Genomic DNA, 19,166 nt, shown 5'->3' with positions numbered 1-19,166 from the left:
TTGGCCACACACAAACTGCTGCCATCGCATGTTTACCAAAGACACTGGAGCACGGTGGAGGACGGCGCACGTCAGAGCAAACAAAGCTGTGGTCGTTAAATGACAACACCAGTGACAGGGGAGGCTGATATCGGCTTCCAGTAACAAGCTTTGTTTGATTCCAACTGTGACATCACATTTTTTTGCAAAATATACCATGCAAAGCGGCAACTCTGTTAATTAGAGAGGTTCCAACAAAGCCAGGGAAGTCTCAGGGATAAAACATGAACAACATTTGTGCACAGCTATGATTGCTCAGTGTGCTCTCAAATTATTTAATTCTTGCACATAAATGAGTATTTCCAGCGCTCTATTTTACAATAGCTAAACAAAAGCGCTGTCATCTATGTGCTGTCGTGAAATAGACGAGATTGAAATCGGAAAAATACTGGTTATGGCACAAAGCTAAAACTGAATTTAATTACCCTCAACAAAAATATAAATGCAACACTTTTGTTTTTGCTCCCATTTTTTATGAGATGAACTCAAAGATCTAAAACTTTTTCCACATACACAATATCACCATTTCTCTCAAATATTGTTCACAAATCTGTCTAAACCTGTGATAGTGAGCACTTCTCCTTTGCTGAGATAATCCATCCCACCTCACAGGTGTGCCACATCAAGATGCTGATTAGACACCATGATTAGTGCACAGGTGTGCCTTAGACTGCCCACAATAAAAGGCCACTCTGAAAGGTGAAGTTTTGTTTTATTGGGGGGAGGGGGGGTTCACACTTCTTCAATGGCTGTGTGAAGTTGCTGGATATTGGTGGGAACTGGTACACCCTGTCATATATGCCAATCCAGAGCATCCCAAACATGCTCAATGGGTGACATATCTGGTGAGTATGCTGGCCATGCAAGAACCGGGACGTTTTCAGCTTCCAAGAACTGTGTACAGATCCTTGCAACATGGGGCTGTGCATTATCCTGCTGCAACAAGAGGTGATGTTCTTGGATGTATGGCACAGCTATGAGGGCAGTCTAAGGCACACCTGTGCACTAATCATGGTGTCTAATCAGCATCTTGATATGGCACACCTGTGAGGTGGGATGGATTATCTCAGCAAAGGAGAAGTGCTCACTATCACAGATTTATGAACAATATTTGAGAGAAATGGTGATATTGTGTATGTGAAAAAAGTTTTAGATCTTTGTGTTAATCTCATAAAAAATGGGAGCAAAAACAAAAGTGTTGCGTTTATATTTTTGTTGCGTGTACTTTGCATAGTTTAGCCACTTTAACACTCTGAACCCCAACTGGTTTCTGCATGTTTTTTGCTTGTCACATTTTTAGTCACTGTGAGCTCATTTTTCACTGCAGTATAAAGTCCTTCACCTCTATTGAAACAGCACAGTTGTGGCTACAAACACAGAGTACTCAAAAATACCCTCTGTGCAGTGCAACAAAGTTAAAATGCCACTAATGACAAAAAAAAAAAGGGGGAAAGAAGAAAGAGTTTTATTCCTTTGATTACTGATTTTTTTTTTTTTTTTTTTTTTTTTTTTTTTTTAAACAAGATGTGCAAGACTCCCAAATGTCCACAGGTATTACCACTAGTGGAAAAAACAAGTTGATGCTACATGCTTTGTAAGTTTAATTTGTTTCCATGCCTGCCTACAATCAACTTTGTGGAAGCATTGCCTGCAGTTCAGTGGAGGAGTCCCTGAATTTTTCTGATGTGATTGTTGACAGCTGAGTCACTAATGGTTTTAATGATGCACGGAAGAGCGTAGAATTTTTTCTTAACAGAATCCGATTTGAGTAAATGATTTACATTGGGAGAATTTAAAACCAGGCATGTGCAAAGTGATTTTTGAATAAATATTACTATTTTAAATTTAGAATTAGTTTAGTCCTTCAACTGAACTGCATGCCACAGATGAGTATTTCAGGACTGCCAGGAAGCTGAAAAGCTGCTACTTCTCTGTTTTCACATTTTCTGGCTCTCATAAATGGAGTCATTGTTGTGATTTTTTTTTTTTTTTTTTTTTTTTAAACGGCATGCCTTTCAAACTCAAAGGTGGTTGTGGGGTTTAGAGGTTTAAAGGCTAACAGCGGTCATGACTTAGAATACACTGGATTAGTTACTACTGTAAATGACAGACAAACACCACGTATGCGTTTACGTAATGATGCAGCACTGTAATCAGTATGTGTAGTAACCTCAATACCAAAGCACAGCTCCTGGCCTGCGGCCAACTACCACAGTTCCTACTGCAGCAGAAACACTAATTTGAGAGCACTTTTTTTTTTACATCTGTGTGCACAATTTAACATCCCTGACACTCGCTGGGCTCGGTGGGTTTCACCATATATGCAGAAGAAAATAAAATTACTCACCTGTGTTGTTTTCAATCCTTGATTTGTCGCCTCTGCAGACCCCCCCACCCATTCACACACCAGGAGGAGAAACACTCCAGCGCCTCACGTCTTCTGCCCCTGAAAAACAGACAAGAAAATACATCAATCACCGCTACATTATCCACCAATCTCCAAACACTGAATTATTACATTTGCATTTCTTTCTCCCCTCCTGAAAATCAAGCCCACTCAGTGATTTCACTTCTCGCAGATTCCTCTGGGCTTTGAGTGGCTTCCATCTGCGCCTTGCTTAACGCGATACACTTCTCCCCTGCACGGATAAGCTCCTTCACGCTCTCGTGCCCATGAAGGACGAATCAAAAGAGCAGCAGATACTTCACATGATCAGCATGGCATCATAAATATCCACCACACAGTAGGTTCACTGCCATGGCACATTCACAATTCACTCCCAATTGACAGATAAGCCTATTAAGATGGGCCTTCACTATAGCTTAGCACTTAGCCCAGCTCGCAGGGCCTCGTGCGTGTACCCAGTGACATTCAGACCATTGGAAATGACCACATTAGTTATTGATGAAGTGCAAAAGGTGACAAGCAGTGTTTGAGAGAGTATCAGACATAATCCAGTTAAGGAATGAATTAAAGAGAGTTTAATGCACCGCCAGACCTCAGTACAAAATTAGCTGAATATTTATCATGTCTTATCTATGTTCGCTCTAGCAAATAAGTACAGAAGCTTCGTTTCCTTAAGTGAATTAATCATTGGTAGCATTTGGCTGGCTAGATTCAACAAATGCAGATGTCAATAGTTGCATGACCTCTACAAGGAGAAACTGAAGCGTTGTTTTTTTAGTCGGTCTAGAAAAACTGAGAGTCATGAGAGAGGGTGAGTCAGGAAGCTGTGTGTCTGTCCTACACTCATCTTTGTTCGACAAGCATGACACACAGAAGGTTAAAAAAGAAAGAAAAAGTTGTTGGATGACCACAGCCTTTCATTTTTCACTTTTTTTCAGCAGCTGAATGAAGAAACGGAGTGTGTGGGTGTGTAACAACCGCCTTTTTTTGTCCTGTTAAGAGTGTCATTTTCATCAGGCATCTGCTTAGTGACACACAGCAAGCAAGCCATTTCTATCCACAACCAGAACTGGCTTCTCCTGAGCTCATGCTCCGGCTGACGGGACAAGGCTAATGCTCCAAATATAAAAACTGTCTAACCACAAGGTGTATTTTCGCAGCAAGAGGAAGGCGGTCCCTTGCGCCCTACACCTTTTTTTTTTTTTAATCCTCTCTTTTTATGATTGGAAGATTTTTCAGGCAGCATTTCTCCCCTGTTGGAAGTGCCGCTCTTCTGAAAAGAGAAAGTGGAGGAGCGCTGGGGGCTCAATGGGTCGGCAGAAAGGAGGAGGAGGGGGGCTGACGCTGGGTGCCTCCTTTTTAAAGCCAGATTCTCCCCAGATACCTCTGTGCTATTCATCAACAGCTTTTCCAGGGCTGTGAAAAATCAATGTGCTCTGCACTGCAAACAGTTCATAATGACGGGGGATGGAGGAAAAAAAAGCTCAACTGCAACAGAATTGATTTGTTTAAGTACAATAACACGGCTCTGCAGCGCGGTGAGGAGGAGGCTCGAGCGCCCAGACAAAGACTGACTGGCAGTATGAAACCACAAGCAGTAATTGATAAACTGCTGGCAAAGTGCAAATCTGAAATACAGAAGCCTGTTATCTAATTAAAGGAGTTTTTCTCTAAATTACCACCTGACAGAGGAAAATAAACTGACTCTCAAGTGACTGGATGCCTTTTCAAACTAGAAATAAAAGGTTTAATAAGATTATTGGGAGAAATGCTCGAACATTTTGAGAAGACATTCTGAAAAAACTGTGACTGGGATTTGAGGTGTGGTGCACAACTGGTCTCTTCAGATGAATAGAATTACTGTATTTAGCTGATAAATGTCTTTCTTTGTTGGCCCGAAATGACATATGAATATCTTCAAATTGTGTGTTCTTTTTCTCACCAACACCCAAATTTGTTGAGCATATTCACACACACTAAGTATGCATCTTGCACACATAAACTCACACAAATTATTTCTACTTTTGGTATTTAGTCACTACGTCTCATGCCAATTCAAAGCACATGCAGAGAGGGTTTGATGCTGCATAAAGTCAGATCATCAGACTGTTTAAAAGATGACAACAGGCTGCTTCTAGGAAGGAAGAGAGGGGAAAAAAACACTTCCACAAGGTGAGATTTTCCTCCTGATACTGCAAAAAAAAAACAAAAAAAAAAAAAACAGAAGCCCGGAGTAAATTGTGTCAAGACAGGCCAGCACAATAAAACATTTCTCCCTGCCGCTTTTAAGCCGGCCACAGAGGTGCATTTATCATTGTTATTATTCCTTCAGAGAGGCCCTCCCAGGTTTAATTGGGTCCTCATGGAGTCAAAATCCCCGCTGTTGCTGCAGCCACAGAAGCTGGACAGGCTCATACCTCCCCAGTCAGCAGCGGGTTTTACTGGCTGCATGAAGAACAGCCACTCTGTGCAAAGTGGCCATGAAACCCCGCTGGTGAGTCAGACGGGTGGCAGGGAGCTGGACGTCGCCTCTGCTAAGCCTGGACAACAGCATCAGAGGGACACCTGGGGAGAAACTCACCTGGCTCTGCTCTCAGCTCTGCGGGGGAAAGCTCTTGAGAACCACAGGCTGTCCGTCCACTCAACCAACTCTGTGGGGCTATTATTCCCAGTGGGTTGCATTTGCATTTTAACTGGTAAATACAGTAGAATTTGAATGCATATGGACATGAGGCATGTGAACAAATGGAACAAGAAAGGAAGACTTTTAAGTTTCAAGGAAAGTGCCCCGAAACACAAACTGACCTCCGAAACAGATTTCAAATTTTTTTTTTTTTCCCAAATGTGAGGCAACGATTAGAATTCAAAAAAGCAGAGAATGGTTTAGAATCTCAGTAAATAGCAGCCCTGAAAGTTTGACCTCCCATTCACCTCCCTCAGCAGCGCTCCACTTCCACTTGGTGTTACCTTGGCACAGAAATCTCGACGCCTCCTTTCGGCTGCTTCCTGTTGTCGATATGCTCAAGACATGCGAGATCAAGCGAGATACGCTTCCCTGCTTTTCAAAAGACATCCGACAACGACACTTTAAGTCAAAGGAGAAAGTGCTGTACAGCAGATATGACAGTCGAGTTGTTTGTAATGATTTTCAGCAGAGAAGCAGATAAACATAGGATGCTCGCTAGTAATCATCCTGCCTCATAGCCAGTTCGCTTATATACACAGAAATAATATGACTCCAGATTAATTGAGAGATCCTGGAGCTATCATGCAATGCTCTAACTGGGTTATTTTGGAGGAATTAAGGCTAAAAGTCGGATCAGCATTTCAAATTATATGTTCTGTATTGGCAACAGTTGGGCTACAACTAAAGATTAATTCTATTATACATCAGTCTCTTTATTTCTATTTTTATAAATAGATTTGACTAAAAGTGAAATGTAAATACTGTTATTCATTTACCTCTGAACTTCCAAAACATGCCGGCGGTTTCAAAAGACATGTTCTCTTTTTAAAAATAGGCAAAATTAAACCAGAAACGTTAAAAAATAATGAAAAAAATCATTGGATTTCCAACTTCCTGACAGCCCTTGAACTGCTCATTTGTAAGCTGCCATTGTATTTCACTGATATCACTTCATCTATCATTCTAAAATTTGTCAAAAATAAATCGCTTGCTGTAACCAGATTCTGTATAATCCAAAAAGTCATGTAAAGCCATGCCTGAATCAGCTGTGAGAAACAGTCATGTGACAAAAATTCAGGGGCTGCTCGGCTGAACTGCAGCTTGTGTTTACACAGCCTACAGTTCAGCCAAGTATAAAAACGGATTAAAAATGTAACTAATAAAATATATATAGTATGTACAGTCACAATTTTTCGCCCCACTGTCGGTAACATAATCATAGAAATTCAGCCTGTGCTTTTTCAGTTTTTCTTTTAATGATTTATGACATTATCACTGTGTCATACTGCACAGAAGACATTTCTGAGTTCTCTCTACTTCTGGCCATGGCTGTGCTGTTTTCCACAGAGGTGCAGGACTTTATATTGCAGTGAAAAATGAGCCCAGAGGGAGTAGAAAAAGTGACACAAGAAAAAAACACCCAGAAACTACTTGGAGCTCAGAGGGTTAAATACCAAGCACATGTAGACACGTAGCGAGGCTAAGGCTTTTATCATTGTAATAAATCAATTTATAGGTAAAATGTATGTACTGTACATACTGTACTGCCTGACAGTGGAGGGATTGAACATTTCCTCGACACGTATACTGCTGCTCCCAGAGGACATTCATATGGAGTGAATGCATTAGACTGAGTCACATGTTGTTATGGGGCAAAGCCATCAACATGAAGTGCAGCGCCGCATTGAATGAGCACTGCAGCGATGATTACAGGTTTAGAGATAATGGTTTTTACCATGATACATTTAGAGGGCATTAGACACCAGCTCAGTTAGCTCTCCAATCTTCACTCTCTACTGATTAACACAAATGCCGGCGCCTAGTTAACCACCGCTACAGTAATTATGCAGAGCCTCACACAGCCACACACACACAAGCGCTTAACCTCGACAACACACGCAGGAAAACGCACTCTCTTGTGTAAAAAGGTGCGGTTGTATACATGTTGTGCGCCACCAGATCAGCATCACAGCAACTACCAATTATGTGTCTTATTTATGCAAATGCAGGTAATTTACGTCCCGCTGTGCATAACTTCCCAGCGTGTTTGCCCTCCAGCAACAATTGTTTGTATTGCGGATCGCCTAAGCATGTGAAACAATTGAATGAAGTGATCCCAAAAAGCCTTTTCCTCCAATCGAGAATTATAGTAAAAAAGGATCATTTAGAGTTCATTACTTGGGGTTTTGATTTTGCAGATGTGGCACTATTCATTCATGTATCCCGGTGCGCTCACCTAAATGGCTGCTGAGATCAGGGACTGCTGCACAGACACTGCACAAGAGGGGAAGAAAGGAGCAGTCGAGACAACAGTTCAGCAAGATGATCTAAACTGCTAAAACTAAAAGAAGTATGGTAGCTCATGGCTGAAGCAGGATTTTAGTTTGTAAACTGTGATTGATGCTTACAACAGAGAATTGGGGTATTAATGTCAGGTACTGGTCCCACCGAAATGGCACAGTGTAGTGTATAGGCATGTCAGTGCAAATTACTCATACTGAAAGTGGTTGTTATTTCATTGAGTGTTGGAACTGGTAGCCCAAATCCTGAAAATAAGATCCAAATTGCACGTAACCACTTTAAACTCGATAAACACCAGTGTTTTTCTAGTTCCAAAGAGTGAGCCGATGCTCATGAGTCCTGCATGAATTGATGGCTTCAATATTGTCTCTCCTCCTACTCCTCTCTCTATAGTATATCTTGTTTCAAAAGCAAGAGCAGCCCAAGAGGGTGCTTGTATTTTTCTTCCTTTGTTTCCAGTCTTTCCCTATCAGAGCGAGAAGGTGGTAGCAACTCCCACGAGGGAGATCGAGATAGAGGTGTAGGCTGCTGGCAGAGCGCTAAAGCAAAGAAGCGCTGCACCGTCTGACCACGGACATAAAAATGATGCCCCCTTCCTCTTACTTCACCCTACTCTGTCCTGCTTCATCTGCAAAGCAAATTGTGTGCCCTGCAGCCAGAGATTCCTCTTTGGTCACCTGGCTGTTCATACCGTTTCAGCAGCCCTGGGAGCCGAGGAGGGTTTATTAGGGGTGAAAGACTTCATAATGTAATGAAGACAAGCAAGACAGAGAAACAGAGGCACATCTTCCAGCCAGTTGCAAAGGAGAGGTGGGTGTAATGAGCCCTGATCTGTCACAAGAAAGAACCTGTATTTGCATTTTCAGCCCCATTCTTTATCTCGCTCCCTTATCTTTTCTTCTTTCGTCTCATAATAAGAAAAAAAGAAGAAGAAGAAGCAATGTGAGAGAAGAAAGGAGGGGGTAGCGGACATATACACAGAGGAATCCAGCGAGGAAAAAGAGAGCACATTACTATTGGGAGGGAAAAATGATTAAAGGCTGAGATGAACACAATTTGCTGGTTCCAGAGAAAAGGGGAAGGAATTTCCAGAGCCAATAAGCGAAGCATCACGGGGAGACCTGCCTCTCCCTGCTATTCAACCATGACCATGCTGGCTGAAGCACATTTTCTACATCCGCCCTTTTTGCACAGGCTCATGGCATGTCTGTTTCATGCAATCATTAGTGGGTCTAGAATACTGACTTCTTACAAAACAATGCCACCCTCTAACTGTTGGGAAAAATTGCAGATTTGATGCCGAACTGTGCATGTGGGATTCCTCGGGATTGTGATTGTTGCAGCTAACCAGGTACAACAGCGCTAAGATGACTCAGTTGCAGAGGACTCTCGAGGCGAAACGGGCAAAGAGAAAGAAAAACAGCAACATCAATAATGAAGTGAAGGAGACGGGGGAAGAAAACAAAGCTGTTCATAACAAATGAGAAAACAGGCAGAGCGTCTCATTGCGAGAACGCTAACGACAATCAATTAGCAATTCCTCATGATCTTGGGTGCGTCGGAGTATAAGGTGTCTTAATGAGTCCCATTTCCATTAGCTGCTCGACTCGAGAGGCATAAGGAGGAGGCTGCTTCCACCAGCTCCTCCATCTCAATGCCTAATGACTGCGAGAGTGGATTACTCCATCAATTCCTCGCTTCTCTTTGTTTATCCCCTGCGTAAATAATGGTCAACCATTACAATGCATTAAGCGGGCCACTCTACGCGGAGCGAATGAGAGGGAGAAAGAGGAGCACAAGTGCTCCAGCGGCATCCTCCAGTGATCTCCAGAAAATCGGCTAATACCAGCCGTGCCATGTGGTGGCAGAGAGAAGGGGAGTGGGGGCAACAAGCATCTGATGCTGGATGAATATTTGGCCGGTTTTTAACAGACTGCGGTGCAAATGTGGGAAAAGAAGGAGCAGTAAAGGAGAATCTGATTTTACAAACACTTCACCGTCTTGCCATAAAGGTTTATTTCAACCAGACTGAGATCTTCCTACCTTAGAAAACAATGCAATAGGTTGTTTCTGCAAGCCACAAATTACAAAAAATTATGGTTTTGTTTTATTGTTAAAAGACACTCAAAGCCCTCTAGTGGCTAAAAGCTGAAAGAAAATACAGAAATAGTCATCAAGTTAGTACAGGAATGTGCAAAATGCCAAAATTCTACAGGGTCCATTTCTTCAGCAGAAGTAAGAAAAGTGAATTAAGCCATTTCTTGAAGGACACTTTGTTTTTGAACAGTTTGAACGTGCTTTTCTATTATCTGAGCATTGCAAATTACATTCAGTTTACCTCCACTGTTAAAATCTGAGTGAACTGGCCCTTTAAGAAAGTCGCCAGCACAACTCAGTCTGGCTTTTGTCCAATAGGCTTCATGGAAACAAGCATATTGTAAATGCAATTTGTAATTTTCATGTCATTTGCCTTGAAGAGGAGCATTAGTGATTCAAAGGGATGGATTTGAGTCTTACGCAATCCACAAAGAGAGGACTTTATTTGACTCATGACTCAAATAATACCCTGTTGTTGCAATGCTCTCACCCCGGATTGTACCAATCAATATTTCACCCAAGGCTCCATCACTCCATTTCTATTTTGCTCTCTCTTTCTGGCACTCTCTTCTGGTTTCTCCCCCCTCTTGTGTCACAGCTTTGGACAGGATAAAAATTAAACGCATCAGCAGAAAAACACACAAGTGGAAATGATCTCGCCGCTCCGGCCGCTCGGGTCATGAATTCAGCTAACTGTGCTTATCACAGGCTGCGGCTATTAGTCTTAATAGCTGCGGTGACAAGCCGCCTTGAGAGGAGATGGGCTCTGCTTCCCAGGGCTCACCACAGACAGGTGATTCTCATCTGCGGTCTCTTCATGTGTCATAGCGAAGCCAAAGCCGGGCTGAGAAATGTCTGGCGGCTTATTGGAGCAAAACATCAGAACCAGGCAGGCCATTACGCTCAGCAGAGCCATATGTTTTTACACAGTCAGCATCAATCAGGGGCGAATTAGGAATTCAATCAACTCATGGTCGCATTCACACTACTCATTGGAGGTTTATGAGGACATAAAGACACACATTCACTACAATATAGTCCATACTAACATACCACACACAATGCTAACGTACAAAACTTTGTCTGCAATAATTCATTTCTATAAAAGATCAACCAGTTCTGCAGCTTCCTCCAGTGCTTTGAGAGTTTTAGCATCTTTCATCTTGTTGTTCTGAAGCACAGTAGGTAGCTTTTATTTAGCTAACTGTGCTATTCACAGGCCTCTTCATGATGTCCACAGCGGTGTTTAAGGATATTTCCCAGCATTGGCTGCTTGATGGTCGTACAAGTAGGAAGTGTCACAGTAGACGATTGGCTGGTGCTATCCAAAAGGAAACCATGCAAACAACGGCTGTACCTGACTGGACAAATGCTTCCCTCATGGTCTGAATTTCAAACCAGAACAACATGGCAACCTGTTTGGAAACTTGTTTACAAATACAGTTTGCCAAAATGTGTTTCTGCAAGCATTTGAGGAGGGAAATAAGTCATGCAGTGGGTGAATTTCTTTATTTGAAATAGACAATGATTGGTTGAAAAGAACTTCAGAGGCGATGGGTCACACCGGACGGCCCTGATTTGCAAAAACCAGCCTTACATCTCATTTTTGTGCAAATGAGGAGCAGGCAACAAGTTGAACATCACTCGAAATACATCGTAAAGTCACCAGAACTCCTTAAATAGATAATGAATGTTTATTCAACTGTCCTTCAAAGCCTTGGAGATGCCTGGGCTACCAGTCATGTGACACTACCTATGGAAAAAATTAACTTACTTCTAAACCATGGACAGCTTAAATAACTCTCTTTGTCACGACTGAACAAATATTACATTGCACTTTTGTTCCGGTAAAGAATCAACCGGAGCTCCGCGGTATTTAAGGCGAGCACAATAATTTCTTTCGCTCAATGTGAGAATGCTTCAGCGAAAGAGGAAATATTACCAGTGCCAGGATGTGCATGTGGCATAATGTCTTACTGAGAAAAATGATTTTCCTTCTCGACTAAAGGTTACTCGCTTCAGCCTGTCAAGGAGCCGTGCTGCGCTGCCATTGAATGGGACACTAAACTCGGCCAGGCTGAAGAGACGGAGCGGCGAAGTGAAAGCGTTGAAGTTGGATACCTTACAAAGTCGAAACCACATGAAAGAAGCTCGTACAATAACATAAGAGACGGCAGCCTGTATCAACACCGCTGCAGAATAGAAAAAAACCCAACGGATCGAGGTCCTTGCTGGCCTTTAAGCCAGACAATCGCTTGTTTCGAAAACAAATGTCAGGATGTCTTTTCAGGGAGAATGCTTTCCCACGAGCCGCAGCAATCCTCCACCACTTTACTCCTTCACAAATGACCGAGCTTGTGACTGGGACCATGTCAACATGTTGCTCTGTTTGGACGGAGGGGGAGGGAGGAATTACTTTGATCCACTTTGAGACATGTCTTCCTTTACTGTCGAGAGCCGGCTAGGGCTTGGAGTGGGAGAGGAGACACTTGTGCATCCACTCTGTGGCTCATTTTTGTTGCCACAGTGGCACTTCAAACCCAAATAAAATAAAAGTGTACTATTATGGCAAATATAAAGGACTGAATTGTATATAACCTCTAAAACACCAGAGACAGTAGAGGGAGAAGAACTCTTATCGCTGCTGAGAGATGACACTCTATTTTACAAACATGAAGTGCAGAGATATTGGGCCGAGCACGTCGTAGCTGCAGATCTGCATGTAGAACAATGGAAGTCTGTGCTCATTTCTGTCCTGAACAATGGCAGGATGACATGGAGCCTGACAGAGACTCGCAAAGCAGCAGGATCTACACCGTAGACAGGAGAGGCAGTTTCACAGAGTAACAACACTGCCAAAAACACATCTCCTCATCCTCCTTTATCCTCTTCCAACATCTTTTATGTGTTTTGGCACCTCTGGCACTCTTAAGTCAAAAGTGAACATTCAAACTTCGAGCACGACCATGAGCACAACCTTGTGGAGTGAAATGAGCCAGTCACTGCTGAACAATTGGGCATGGGCTATATAAATCTTCGCTGGAAGGTGTCAACAGTTTCCATCTGAATGCAGGGCAAAAATTTTTACCCAACTTTCCAGAATACTGGCAAAAGAAGATGTGGAAAGAACTGCACACTGCCGTCCATTACTGGTAGACAAACACTGGGAGTTGGGTGCATCGGGACAAACAGTTGGTGGCACTAATTCTCCAGTTGGATGCCGTTAAACGAGAGCGGAAGGAGCGAGTGCAACAGGATGATGTAATTATAAGAGCGCCAGTGAAACGGCGAACAATGGAAACGCATGTGGGAAACAATGGAAATACGGCTTTTATGTTTGCTTCCTGTAATAATTTGAGGAACAGTACAATCTCCTCATCGGTCCATCCAGATCTGATGAAATTTTTCTTCTTTCCAGCATCAAGGAAGCTTCAGTGGACGTTTAAGTCACACGTTCTTCATGCATGTTCAAAGGCATGCTCAGGGCTATTTCCATTGTTGTATGTTTGCACAGAAATTTGTCCAAGTGTGAAACATGCAACGACTTGAATTTTTTGTTCAGGATCAAGCCTTTTTTGTTCGTTTTTAGACAAATCAATAATGTACATAAAGACAGTAGATGGAAAGATGCAAAATACTGTATTTGTTGGGTCCTCCAATGCAAACATGAAGGAATCCAATGAAGGAAAAATATAACATTTAATTAAAATTAAAACTGGCCAAATTGAATTTTAAGAAAGAAGTTGAAAGACATTATTGCATTGCTCACTGTGCAGAAAATCAACTAGTTAGTAGATCTGTTTCCATAAAAAAGATGAAAAAAATGAAGAAATATTTTAAAATTACACTAAAATAGCAGACAAAAAAGTAATAAGCAGAAATATTTTTAAAAATATAAATCCGTGCAATAAAATAATATTTCAATCTGATAAATAATAATAAATAAAAATGTAGTACTAAATTTGGGAGGTAGCTGAAGTCTCTTGTCTCCCATATGCCACTGAAGGCGCTCAAAGTGCCCTTCATTATTAATGTCCTCAGAGCAGGATTTGAAGCAGCTTTGCTTCTTTTATCAATCATTCATCTGCTTTCCATTGAACACACTCCGGTTCTCCAGTGTCACATCAGACTTGAAGTGGCTGAAGAAGCACCAGTCTGAGGTCTCACTTTAATTAAACACGACTGCTGAGAGCCTCCAACACCTGCTCGCAAAACGATCAACAATGCTGCACAAATGCGAGGATTCCAAGTGATCTGTCATCCGTCAGTCATTCAATGCACTCAGGTGTCATAAATTAAAAACAGGATGCCAGCATCTCTTTGTGCTGACTCATCCGCGTGTCCTTGTGTTTAGAAAACACCTAAATAGTGAAGAGCTCAGATTGAAACAGACCGACTTTTTTTTAGCAAAACAGATTTTAAAAAGAAGCAAATGTGTGCATTCCGCTCGAGCCGCTGCCTTCTCACCTCCCCACCTTGTACTTTTGTCTGAACAAGATCCCATTTCGCTGTGCCGCGTTTGGTTAACAGCAAACATAATCAAACTTTGTGGTCTGTCTCTCTGTGGAGGAGAACTGAAAACATATCGTGCCGAGTTCTTCACTAGAGTGTTCACCGCTCTGGAACTTTTCCATTTCATCATCAACTAAAGCTGCCCCCATCGAAAGCCGACCAGCAGCAGCAGCAGAAGTGGTGGTGGCGGCGGCGGCGGCACAGCAGACCGTGTCATCCACGCACAGCAGGGGGATCTTTCCTCGTTTTGTCCGGGTAAAGATTCATTTCTATACAAACCACAGGTGCAGCGAGTTCTCTTTTACACCACCGCAGTGAAAAGGGTTCATGGCAACACTCGGCGCCCCTCGGCTATGTTTGTCACAATTATTCGCCGGGTCAACTTTCCCTCAGTCTCATTAAGAGGTAAAACAGTGAGGCTAGAAAACTCAGCTTTTTATTTTTTATTCTTGACGCCCCGTAGGAAATGTTTCAGCTGGCCCCGCCGCGTGCCCAGAAAGCCGTTGATGCAATCGTTCTCCGGCCCTCACAATGGATTCGGGAAACTAGAATGAGGGATTATTTGATGCAACTTCCACTCAAGAGGCCAATTCAGCCCGACCAATCAATACTAATCAACGGAGAGATGACAGGAGATGAAACTCCCTCTGCTGCAGCCAAACGCTCACGTATCAGGACTTGGGAACCCGCAGACGCTCTCCTCACCCAAATCTAAGAAGCAGGAAGTAGATTAACTTGACGAGGTGGCTTGCAATGAGCCGAAGTGAGCCGAAGGCGCAGGGAAGAGACGAGCTCCGAATATTTTCGTCTGGGGGGAGGAGGGAGTGATCACATAGACATATGTGTATATGTTTATGTGATCACATGATGAGATGAGCCGATAAGTGCCGATGTGGGCCGAAGGCGGAGGGAAGACAGTAACGTGGCATATTCTTTCAACGTACGGTAACGTTCGACAGGGGGTGGGGGGGGGTGAATATTCGGATACCAAATTAATATCCGGATAGTGCCGTAGCGAACGAATATCCGGATATTCGGGATATTCGGGTCCAGCCCTAAATAATTCACTAACCTTTAACGAAGTGATCGCCACAGACTCTGGCATTCTTTGACTCCGCTCCCTTCGAACTTAAGGAAATGTTAGCGAGGCATTTTTCTCTGCGTCTTTTCGTAAAATCCTTAGTGCGAGGCCCTTTTTTAATCTCTTCACGAGGAACCCTGAAGTATCCTTTATCAATTTTGCAATTTGATCGATTAGAACAACCTAAAACAACACACGCAAAAGGCATTTTTGACCGATGAGTGAACGTTAGCCACACTCGCTGCAGTCAACAATCACCTCCACTGACCACCACTTCATGATATGCATAGGTAATGAGGCGGATGTGACGTCATTTGCAAGCCACCTATTGAACTTGGGTAAAGTACTTTTCTTGAGTGAAATTGCTTTATTCTTTTACTTAAGTACATTTCACAAAGAAATAATGCACTTTTAACTCAAATTAAAGCCACTTTTTGTAGTTTTTCTTACATACATAATGCAGAATATGATCAACTTGAACAATATGATGTGTAATAAGGTGAATTTAAGAATTGAAAAAAATGATAAAATTAGGTGCAGCTCACAAATAATTCATATTCTACAATAAAATAACTATTTTGGAAGTAAATGCACTTGGGAATTTGGTTGCATTTCGCCACTGGGCTTAAGTATCATTATAAATTCAGGAATTAAAGGCCTTGTCATTGACTTTTTCTTTAAAAGATTGTCAGTTTTTGTCTTTGATTTAAATAAAAAATCTGAATTCTTCATGCAAATTAACTAATCAGGATCAACCATGTTGACTGTATCGAGCTCTGACTGGTTGCAGGCTGTAGAGGGTGCCTTTCATCTGAGGCTAAGAAACAACAAAGACCTCGAGCTTTTCATGTTAACAGGAAACATACATTTAATGAGACAACCACTGCAATCTCCGCTGCCACACGAAGACAGTCTGACCCCCGACACCGCAGCTTTGGCAGCGATTTGCCAAGCAACAGTCGTGCAGAGTCTAGACGAGGACCGAGCGGCAACGTGGGGGCCTCCCTCAAAAAGCTCTTGTAATGCACAAGGAATTTTGGTGCGGTTTCCTTGGAGCAGAGGGGAAACGCATGAGTGAGAGTAAAGAGGGGGCGAGATCCCCATGGAGGTCAAAGCGAGTCCCCCAGAGGTGTCAGGGAGTGTAAATGGGCATGACTGCAGTACATGAGGGGTTATGGATGCTCTCCTCCTTCCTCAGCTGCACGGGGCGTCGTCCCGGAGCTCCACTTGCGCAAAAATTGGAAATGATTGCCAGCTTCAGGAGCGATCACCACAAAACAAACGAAGATGTGACGTGGAAGAGGAGGATGGAGCTTGTTTGATGACTGCAGCGGCTGCTTCTGCTGTCTGCACGGCTGGCTGAAGGCTGACACCGCTATAAAGGCCCATGAATATTCAGTGACCAAGTAAATGAGGCAGATAGCACTTGACATGTTTAACATCCACCTTTGGCACCTTCTCTCTACAAAGCCAACAAGGTGAAGCAGCAGAACAAATATGTTGGTTGTTTGTGGGCGGCAACAATCCCCACTGATGAATTGGATGCTTTCTGAACAAAGAGAATGAGTTTCAGTGGGCGAGCTACATCAAAATAAGCCGGACTTGGAAAAACAATCTGATTTTCTCAGTGGGATTTGAGTTGCTAAACTGCTGGGGGTTTTTTCTCGGAGACTGGCATTAAAATAAAAATTGTAGCATTATGCCGTGCGATATGCTGACATTTCCATTCTTAGAAAAACATGTTTCCCCCAACTATAATCCCTGCTGGTATCAAAATGTTTGCTCTCTAAATATTTACCAACCCAGAGTCACATCTAAAGCCTAACACAGGCACCTTGAGACTTCCTTTTTTTTTCTCCAAGTGTTGTGTCCCAAAGGAAATGCAGTGAAAGCACTACAGACTATCTCACAAGTGAGTAAACTATCTGAGCACACAACGCATTCCTCCAGCACCTCAAACAACTCGGAGAACGAAGAAAAAAATATCTGCCACCTACAAACTGTGCTTCTTAAAATCACTGTTGTGCCTGTGAGAGAGACGAGCCGGCATTCATTTGCATATGCATTTTCAACACCCCAAAAAAAGAAGAGAGACCGTAGCAAATGTATTACCGCGCTGGGAAAAGTAAGGTCAATATTGACACTTTGATAGTCCTCAGCGGGTTTATCCAGCAGACCTGACCTGTTAGAGTCATTTAACATCTGCTCAGTACTATTCCAGGTGGGTTAAAGGGAAAGTCAGCTGGATCTTCAGGTATAAAACACTGACTCATTCCATATTTGTAGCACCCTTCTTCTTAGGCGACGTCAAACTTATTAGTCAAGTGTACAACTTGGACGAAAATTAGATGAAGCATTCACGGGAGATAGTGAGGCAGTGCTTCTATTCGCTCAGTTAATTTAAGTTAGAAAATCATTGGTTCATTCACAGCTGATTGGCTCCCAGCTAATCAGTAACAGCCAGTTATATTCATGCAGGTGTGCAGGACGGTTCTCAATGGCTGCAACTAAGGCTGCGTTCCAAATTTGATCTTTAACTTTTCCTTTAAGCTTGTACTGCAGTTGCCCGTATAAACTGTTTCATGCTGTTTGCAAACAACTGGGATGTCCAGCTCTATCATATAATTGCACCTTAAGTTTTAACTATTGCAGTCTGTAGAGCAAAATGTGCGGTCTGCGCATTCTCAGTGGATTAAACTTGTTCATATTCACGCGAGATAATGGGACATATGTGACATAACTGCAGAGGATTGTGGGTCAGAATGGCCTGAAAAGCATGCTGGCTTGCAAAATGCAACATCTGCCCGGATATAGAGGGACTTCCTGGTGTTTTTGGTGTTTTACTACATTTGACATACTATGTATTGAGACATGCTCATTATTTTCTTCCAACCTACTATAGAGTATTATAGTTCAGGTATTGGACACCTAATTAGTTATTTTCATTTGGGAGTTCTCTGCAGATCATGCTCTTAACTAATCAAATCATTATTTGGTCTTAAAAAAAAATCTAAAAAATTCAAATCGCAGCCCAAGGTGACTTTTGCAAGTTAAGGGATGTTTTACACTGCTTAAAAATCAACTATTACAGTCGTGGCAAATCAACTAAGTGACTAATTATCTGCCAATCCACCACCTGTAAATTCTGGAACTGTTTATCCAAGGGCTATGGTCACGTGAATGTTTATCAGGGTCTAGTTTTCAGCAGAATTCTTATATGTACTTGGATTTTTACTATTATTTGTGTATAAATGAATATGAAATGAATATATAAAGCGAGAGGAAATTGGACTAAAGAGAAGGTTGGCATGAAGCAAATGGACTAGATTTGAGCTCATGTGGTATAAACCTGCACTACACAGGTATCAAATCACTGCACTGCTTTGATTCTTTAGCCTCTTTAAAGAAGAACAAGCCTTTCCAGCCAAATCTGACCAAAATAATTCCCAATAAAAGTCTTTGACATAAGTGTGTCTGACAAAAGTATGATCACTTATGTTCATTTAATGCTTAACTGTAACAGTGGTTAATTGATTAACTCATTGGTTGACAGAAAAATAACCACCATATTTAAAGAAAATGTCAAAAACAGTAGTAGCTCAAACAAAAAACTGCAATTTGAACACATCAGTTTCAGTTCTGATGAGCCATTTTGCTGTGAATTACGGGGACTTGAGCACATTGTTGTCATCAAGGTCTGCAACACATTGACAAACACATTTTTAAGTAGTGCAAGATCTTTATCAGTCTATTTCTAATACATTTGAGCATTTAAAACTTCCAAGATGTTTTGTTGCGGTTACATAAACACACGTATGAATGCGCACGCAGACGTGTGTGGAAACAAAGAGGCCTTGCATGAACTCACAGATTGGTGCCACAGAGCAAAACACAAAGTCTCTCACACACATACACACACACACACACACCCGAGCCACCTCTTACCCCATCACCACCCCACCCACTGCTCAGTGCACCCTGCCTGCTGATAAGCTGGTTTGCCAGGCTTGCCCAGCGCCGCTGATGGCTCCGTTTGCACAACC

The 19,166-nt window shown here is 42.4% G+C and overlaps 1 protein-coding gene across 3 annotated transcripts in view; it reads right to left on the bottom strand.

Annotated features, from left to right (window-relative positions):
- Nucleotides 1-19,166, bottom strand: part of LOC110958244 (zinc finger MIZ domain-containing protein 1-like) — a 122,134-nt gene that overhangs the window by 89,157 nt on the left and 13,811 nt on the right. For all 3 annotated transcript variants that reach the window (XM_051939349.1, XM_051939348.1, XM_051939350.1), the window contains exon 2: nucleotides 2,387-2,485. The gene's annotated coding sequence lies outside the window, so the exon portion shown is untranslated. The remainder of the gene's footprint in view (nucleotides 1-2,386; nucleotides 2,486-19,166) is intronic.

Source organism: Acanthochromis polyacanthus, chromosome 19 (genome assembly GCF_021347895.1).
Source record: "Acanthochromis polyacanthus isolate Apoly-LR-REF ecotype Palm Island chromosome 19, KAUST_Apoly_ChrSc, whole genome shotgun sequence".
Classification (NCBI taxonomy): Eukaryota; Metazoa; Chordata; class Actinopteri; family Pomacentridae; genus Acanthochromis; species Acanthochromis polyacanthus.
This window is presented reverse-complemented; position numbering and strand designations above follow the sequence as displayed.